At 37.1% G+C, this 6,913-nt stretch overlaps 1 pseudogene across 1 annotated transcript; it reads left to right on the plus strand.

Annotated features, from left to right (window-relative positions):
- Nucleotides 1-248: 248 nt before the first annotated feature.
- Nucleotides 249-583, plus strand: LOC308566262 (pterin-4-alpha-carbinolamine dehydratase pseudogene; annotated as a pseudogene). The gene has a single exon. The product of its transcript is annotated as a pterin-4-alpha-carbinolamine dehydratase pseudogene (transcript).
- Nucleotides 584-6,913: the final 6,330 nt, after the last annotated feature.

Raw genomic sequence — 6,913 nt, forward strand, 5'->3', positions numbered from 1 at the left:
CAGCTATACCTTCAAAGTCGTTCACCATTTCTGCACTGTCTACTTACTATTAGTATAACCCAGCAAATTTTTAAAATTAGAAGTTCTATTTGTTTGTTTTTTTCATTTCTTGATGACTCTCCTAATTATGTTAATCTTTTCCTTTATGTCCTTAATTATATTTTTAAAAGCTTTTAAAGTTTTTATTAGAGTCCTGTTTAAAGTCTTTATTATAGTCATTCTCTCCTATGTCCATGCTGCACCCCGACATGGCTGGCAAAACATACAGACTAAGTGCTGAGGAGAGGGCTGGGGGTGGAATGAGCTGGAAGGCCAAGATGCCATCTTCAAGCAGTTCCATTTCAAAGACTTTAACAGGGCTTTTGGCTTCATGACATGAGTGGCCCTGCAGGCTGAAGAACTGGCCCACCATTCTGAATAGTTTAACATGTACAACAAGGTCCAAATCACCCTGAGCACCCATGAGCATACAGACCAGTCAAAACAAGACATAAACCTGGCCAGCTTCATCAAACAAGTAGCATTGGTCATGACCTGGACCTTGCCGTTCCTCTCTGAATTCTTCAGGGAAAGGGGTGACTGATCTGGAAATCCAGAGAGAGAACTGGGGAGCCCCAAAATGTTGCTACTGTCAAAATTGCCAAGTCCACCCTGCTGCCTCCTTTTAGGGGTGAGTCCTTGCTGGAAAAAGATGCCAGCATCACTGCCAATACCAGGAACTTAGACCGTTTTCCCCCACACCGTGTTTTTCATCCTTGGGGCCCTATGAAATCTACTGTAATTTGAATAACATCTTCCCATTCTTTACAGCTTCCCAGCAACAGTAATGATTTCCTTTCTAGGCTGTATCTTGCTCCCTTTCTAATTCATTTCCCAAGAAGCTGTGATAGAAGCTGTATCTAAGATAGACAAAATCTTATCTTAGAAACCAGAACCCTAATGCCAATCCCCTCCTGTGTGATAGGAACACAAGTACTTTTATGCCTCAAATGAAACTATTGTTTCACTTGGGGGAGAAAAAAAATCATTCCAGTCTCTAGGTCTTTTCTGGTTTGATTCTTTCATCTGATTTTTCTCCTGGATGTAGGTCACATTTCTTATTTTTAAAAATTTTTTTAATTGAATGTTGGATATTGTGAATCTTACATTGTTTGAATGTGAGATTTTGTTGACCTTATTTGAGTGCTGTGGAAGGCTGTATGTAAAGTTTTTTATCAATCAGCTTCATCTTGTTAAGACATTTAAGCTTTGTTAGGGCATATCTACAGTAGCCCTTAGATGCAGGACATTGTTTCTCAACCACAGTACCATGGACATTTGACTCTAGACAACTCTTTGTTGCAGGGGCCCCTCCTGAGAACTGTAAGGAACTTAACTGCATCCCAGGCATCTATTCATCAGATAAAAATAGCACATCTCATCCAAAAATTTCTGGACATTACTAAATGTCTACTGGTGAATAAAATTGCCCTTTGTTGAGAATCACTGATCTAAGACAAGTTTAGCCCTACTCCCTTGGGTGCAGCGATTCTAGGTTCTCTACTGAATGCTTTGGTTGTTCAAATATGACTCTTCTCTCTGCTGCTTGTAACTTGAATATCTTCATTCTTATGAGCTACGAGAATGTTCACCTTCTAGCTTCTGATTATTCTCAGCCCATCCTCGAGGACTTTTATCCTTTGTATGGACAGTGTTAATGTAAGAGCAGGAGGGTTTCTGTGAAAATTACGATGAATAACTTATCTATCTCAATGCAGGAAAAAGAAAATAAGATGATATTTAAACTAGGTAAATATTTTTTAAAGAATACTAAAACACTGGTATAACATAAGGAATCACAAGTTTTAGATTTATTTAGTGATTCGTTCATTCAGCAAGCATTTACTTAAAAAATGTATATATGCACAGCTATTTTATGTTCATTATATGTTCTGGGAAAATAATAAACAAGATATACTCCTAAGATGTTTATATCTCTTATAGTAAACAGTCAAAAAATCAATTATCACAATAGTGTGAGTGGTGCTGTAATAAAAATACCTTTTTTAATGGGATGATACAGGATGAGCACAGAAAAGCAATATTTCACTAGGTCTGGCACTACTGGTAGCCATTTACAAGATAAAAAGACCATTGAACTGAATTTTAAATTGGACAAATGTGGGAGATACACAATTTGGAAAGAACAACAAGAGAAAAAATACAAAGAAGTGAAGGTACACGACTAAACTAGGGAAATGCAAGCAGACTGGTATGGCTGAAAATGAAGGAACTGTGACAGTGAAGTGAAGAGGCTGCACACGTAATCAGGGATCAAGTGTGCATGTTAATCTATGCCATTCTTTTCTTTTTTTTTAGAAATTGCTTATTTTCCGTCAACCCTATTTTCATTCTGCTAAAGAGTTTGTGGAAGAACAGCTTAGGACCACTCAGTGGTTGTTCCTACCCATTCGGTGGCCTGATCAGTGGAGGCTGCAGACCAGTCTTCAGTGGCAGGCTGAGTGCTCAGTCTTCAGTAGGAAACTGCTGAATGGGCCCAGCAGGCACCCGCACGCCTTCAGACCAGTCTGCGATCATTCTTAAATCTTCTTCTGAAGGTAATGGTTAGCCTCCGAAAACCTTGGAAGAACGAGAACAATGTGATTGTGTTTAAGTTTTAGTAAAAGCTATTTCAGACAAATGTCAAATAAATAAGAAGGAAGCCTTTGTGGTATACTCATGTCCTGATCCGAAAGATCGGTGTATTTTCTCTTTAATCAGCCCAAATGATCTTTAGACCTGCTATACAGCTGTTATACTGGACATCCCTCTCTTGCATTTATGAGCTGGGTTTATTATTTTGTGGATCACAATTTCCTTTGGTTCGAGATTGTATCCATTACTTTCTGGTCTTTCCAATTGAAGATGACACAAACTTATATGTAGAAAACCCTAAAGATCACCCCCTCCACAGAAATCTGTTAAAACTACTAAATGGATTCAGCAAAACAGCAGAATACAAACTCAACCTACAAAATCAATTGTGGTTCTATATACTAACAACAAACTTTCTGATAAAAACATTAAAAATGCAATCCCATTCACGATGGCATCAAAAATAGTAAAAGATTTAGAAATAACCATAACCAAAGAGGTAAAATACTTATTGGCTGAGAAAGACAAAATATGACTGAAAGAAATTAAAAACACAAATAAATAGACAACTTGAGTTCATAGATTGGAAGATTTAATATTGTTATAATATCCATATTACTCGAAGAAATCTATAGGTTGAAAGCAATCATTATCAAAATGTCAATGATATTTTTTGTGTAGGTAGAAAAACATCCTAAAATTTGTAAGAAACAACAAAGGGTCCTGGATAGCTCAAAGTCTTGAGACATAAAAATAAATATGGTGCCTCCCATTCCTGACATACTACAAAGCTGCAGAAATCAAACTAATGTGGTACCGCTATAAAGACAGACAAATACACCAGTGGAACAGAATAGAGAGCCCAGAGACAAACCCATGCATATACAGTCGGCGACACTTTGGTAAGGGAGCCAAATATACTTGATGGGGGAAAGAATGTCTCTTCAACAAATGGTATTGGGATAACTGCATATTCTTCACATGCAGAAGTATAAAAAGGGATTCTCACCTAACACCACAAGCAAAATTAACTCGAAATGCCTTAGATACTTAAATATAAAACCTGAAAATTTAAAAATCCTAGAAGAAAATATAGGTGGAAATCTTTGTGATGCTGAACTTGACAATGATTTCTTGGATGTGTCACCAAAGCATAGGCATTGCAGCAAAAATAGACCAATGGGACTCCATCAAACTAAACAGCTTCTGTATAGCAAAGGAAACAAGCAACAGATTGAAAAGGCAACCTACAGAATGGGAGAAAATATTTGAAAACCTTATATCTGATAAGGGGTTAATATCCAAAATACATAAGAAAATTCTTCGACTCATTGTCAAAACAACAAATTTGATCAAAAATTGGACAAAATATATGAGTAGACATTTCCCCAAAGAAGATACGTAAAAGACCAATCAGTATGTAAAAAAAAAAAAAAAAAAGTTAAACATCAAGAATCATCATGTTCTATGGCCAGTAAGTTTGTGTCCCCCAAAAATTCAGATATTGAAGTCTCAGCTCTCAATACAATGGTATTAAGAAGTGAGGCTTTGGTAGATTATTAGGTTATGAATTGGAGCCTTCAACAATAAGATTAGTGCCCTTGTAAAAGGGGCTTCAGAGAGCTAACTAACTCCCCTTTCACCATGTAAGGACTCAGAAAAAAGTCAACAGTCTACAAACCACAAAAAGGTCCTTCACCAGAACCCAACTACACTGGCAGGCTGATCTTAGACTTCCAGCCTCTAGAACTATGAGAAATAAATTTCTTTTGTTTATAAGCTGCCTAGTCTATCATATTTTGGTATAGCACCCCAAACAGGCTAAGACATCATGGCAATGTAAACTAAACCACAATGAGACACTACCCTACATCTGTTAGGATGGTCATTGTCAAAAAGGAAATAAAAGTGTAAGTGACGATGTGAAGCAATTGGAACCATTGGGCACTGTTGATGGGAATGTAAAGTGGTGCTGCCGCTATAAAAAACTGTATGGAGGTTCCTCAAAAAATTAAAAGTAGAAGTACCATATAATCATGAATCTCACTTTGGGTATTTATACAAAAAAATAGAAACAGAATTTCAAAGAGTGCACATACAGTTGACCAGCAACTCCCCATTTCCCCTTTCCCCAGGCCTTGGCAACCACCATTCTATGTTCTGCATCTATGAGTTTGACTATTGTAGATACATAATATGAATATCAATGTCCTTCTGTGACAGGCTCATTAATGTTGTAACATCTGACAGGATTTCCTTCTTCATTTAGGCTAAATAACATATTATTGTATGTACAGCTGACCCTCGATCAATGTGGAAGTTATGGGCACAAACCCTGCACAGTCAAAAATCCACATATAATTGTTTCTTCAAAAAAGCTTTCTGCCCCTTTCTCTCTTCTTCTGGGATTCCCATAATGCATAATGTTGGCCTTTTTGATGGTGTCTCACTTGTCCCTTTGGCTTTCTTCTTGCCTCTGACTCAATAATTTCAAATGATCTTTATTCAAGTTTTCTGATTCTTTTTTCTGCCTAATCAAGTCTGTCATTGAACTTCTCTAGTAAATTTTTCAATGCAGTTATTGTATTCTCCAGTTCCAAAATTTGTCTCATTATTTATTTTATCATTTCAATTTCTTTCTTGGTTTTCTCAATTTTTTCATTGTTTTTTGGAGCATGTTGATAATATTGGTGGTGATTATTTTGAATTCTTTTCTAGTAATTCATAGACCTCCATTTTCTCAGGATTTGTTTCTGGAGAAATATTGTGTTCCTTTGATTGTGCAGTATTTCTCTGCTTCTTCGTGTGCCTTGCAACTTAGTGTTAGGATCCACACATATGGCAAAAACAACTAGCTTTCCCAATCTTTATAGACTGACCTCACACAGGAAAAGACCTTCACCAATCAACTCAGCTAGAGATTCTGGGGGCCTCTCAAACGTTTTCAGTGAATGAATCTTCTCCAGACACGTGCATATAAACTCACAATTTAAGAGGTTTGCTTGTTTCTTTTTTCAGGATCTTGTCGTTTCCATTCTTTGATGTCTGTGTACAGTACTCTAGGTTCTCTGGACTGGTACAAACTACCCAACTCCCTTTTCTTCTTAGCATCTTTCATGTTCCTAGAATTTACTGGGTCCTGTCAGGGCTCTGAGTCAGACAAGACAGAAGCTGGTCCCTCAGACAGGCCAACCAAAAAGCTTCAGTTTTGAACACATATACCAAATCTCTTTTTCCCCAGGGAGAAACCAGGAGTTGATGTTTTTTCCACCACTTGTTGCATACTGAGCTGGTGGGAGGGACTACAGCGAGTGAGTGCATGCTGGTATAAACCATCACCTTTGTTCTTAGTAGCCCCCACCCTAGCACCCTTTACTGTCAGCATGAGATTCAGGCAAGACAGAAACCAGTTCTTTGGGCAGCTCCTCAAAATGTCTGAACATTGGATATATGTTTCAGTCTTCTGTTTCCCTCTCTAGAGTGAAGCCAGCAGCTAAGTATTTTCTCCCCATGATCACATCACACTGAGCTGGGAAAAGGAACTGTGGTTAGTGAGGACCACAACGTTTCCTACTGTTTTAATGTGGCTGGTTTTGCATTTACCTTAAGCACAAGAGACTCTTAACTGGTTTCTGTATTTCTCAGAAAGGGCAACATCCCAGGTATTGTTGTTCAGTTGATGCCTCCATGGAGATAAGAAGGATCTGGGACTTTCTATTTTGGCATCTTGCTGACATCCCATCAGCATTTTTTCTTTTTTTTCTCAAATTTATCCTCAAATTATTATTAAATATTACTTGTTTTTGTCTATCTTTGATTGTTTCTAATGTTAATTTTACTTTGGAAACATTATTTCTTAACACCTTTCTTATCTCATTCTCTACTTTTTTTTTTCTGTTCACCAGTTTATTAAGCATGCCCCATCCCCCAACACACACACAGCTTTATTGATATACAATAAACTGCACACATTTAAAATAGATAATTTGATGTGTTTTGGCATATGTATGAATTCACTAAACAGTGAGATAATGGACATAACCATCTCCCCAAAGCTTTCCTGACTTCCCTTTTACACTCATATTTTCCCTGGACTCCTTCCCTTCCTTCGACCCTAAGCAACTACAGATCTATTTTTTTTTCTCATTACAGATTAGCTTGCTTTTTCTAGAATTTTATATAAATGATTAATACAACATGTACACTTTTCTGATTTCATTTTTGTAATTTTTGCTGGTATATATGTGTATATATATATTTTGCTCAACATACTTCTTCA

The sequence above is a fragment of the Miniopterus schreibersii genome (genome assembly GCF_964146895.1).
Source record: "Miniopterus schreibersii genome assembly, chromosome: 13".
NCBI lineage: Eukaryota > Metazoa > Chordata > Mammalia > Chiroptera > Miniopteridae > Miniopterus > Miniopterus schreibersii.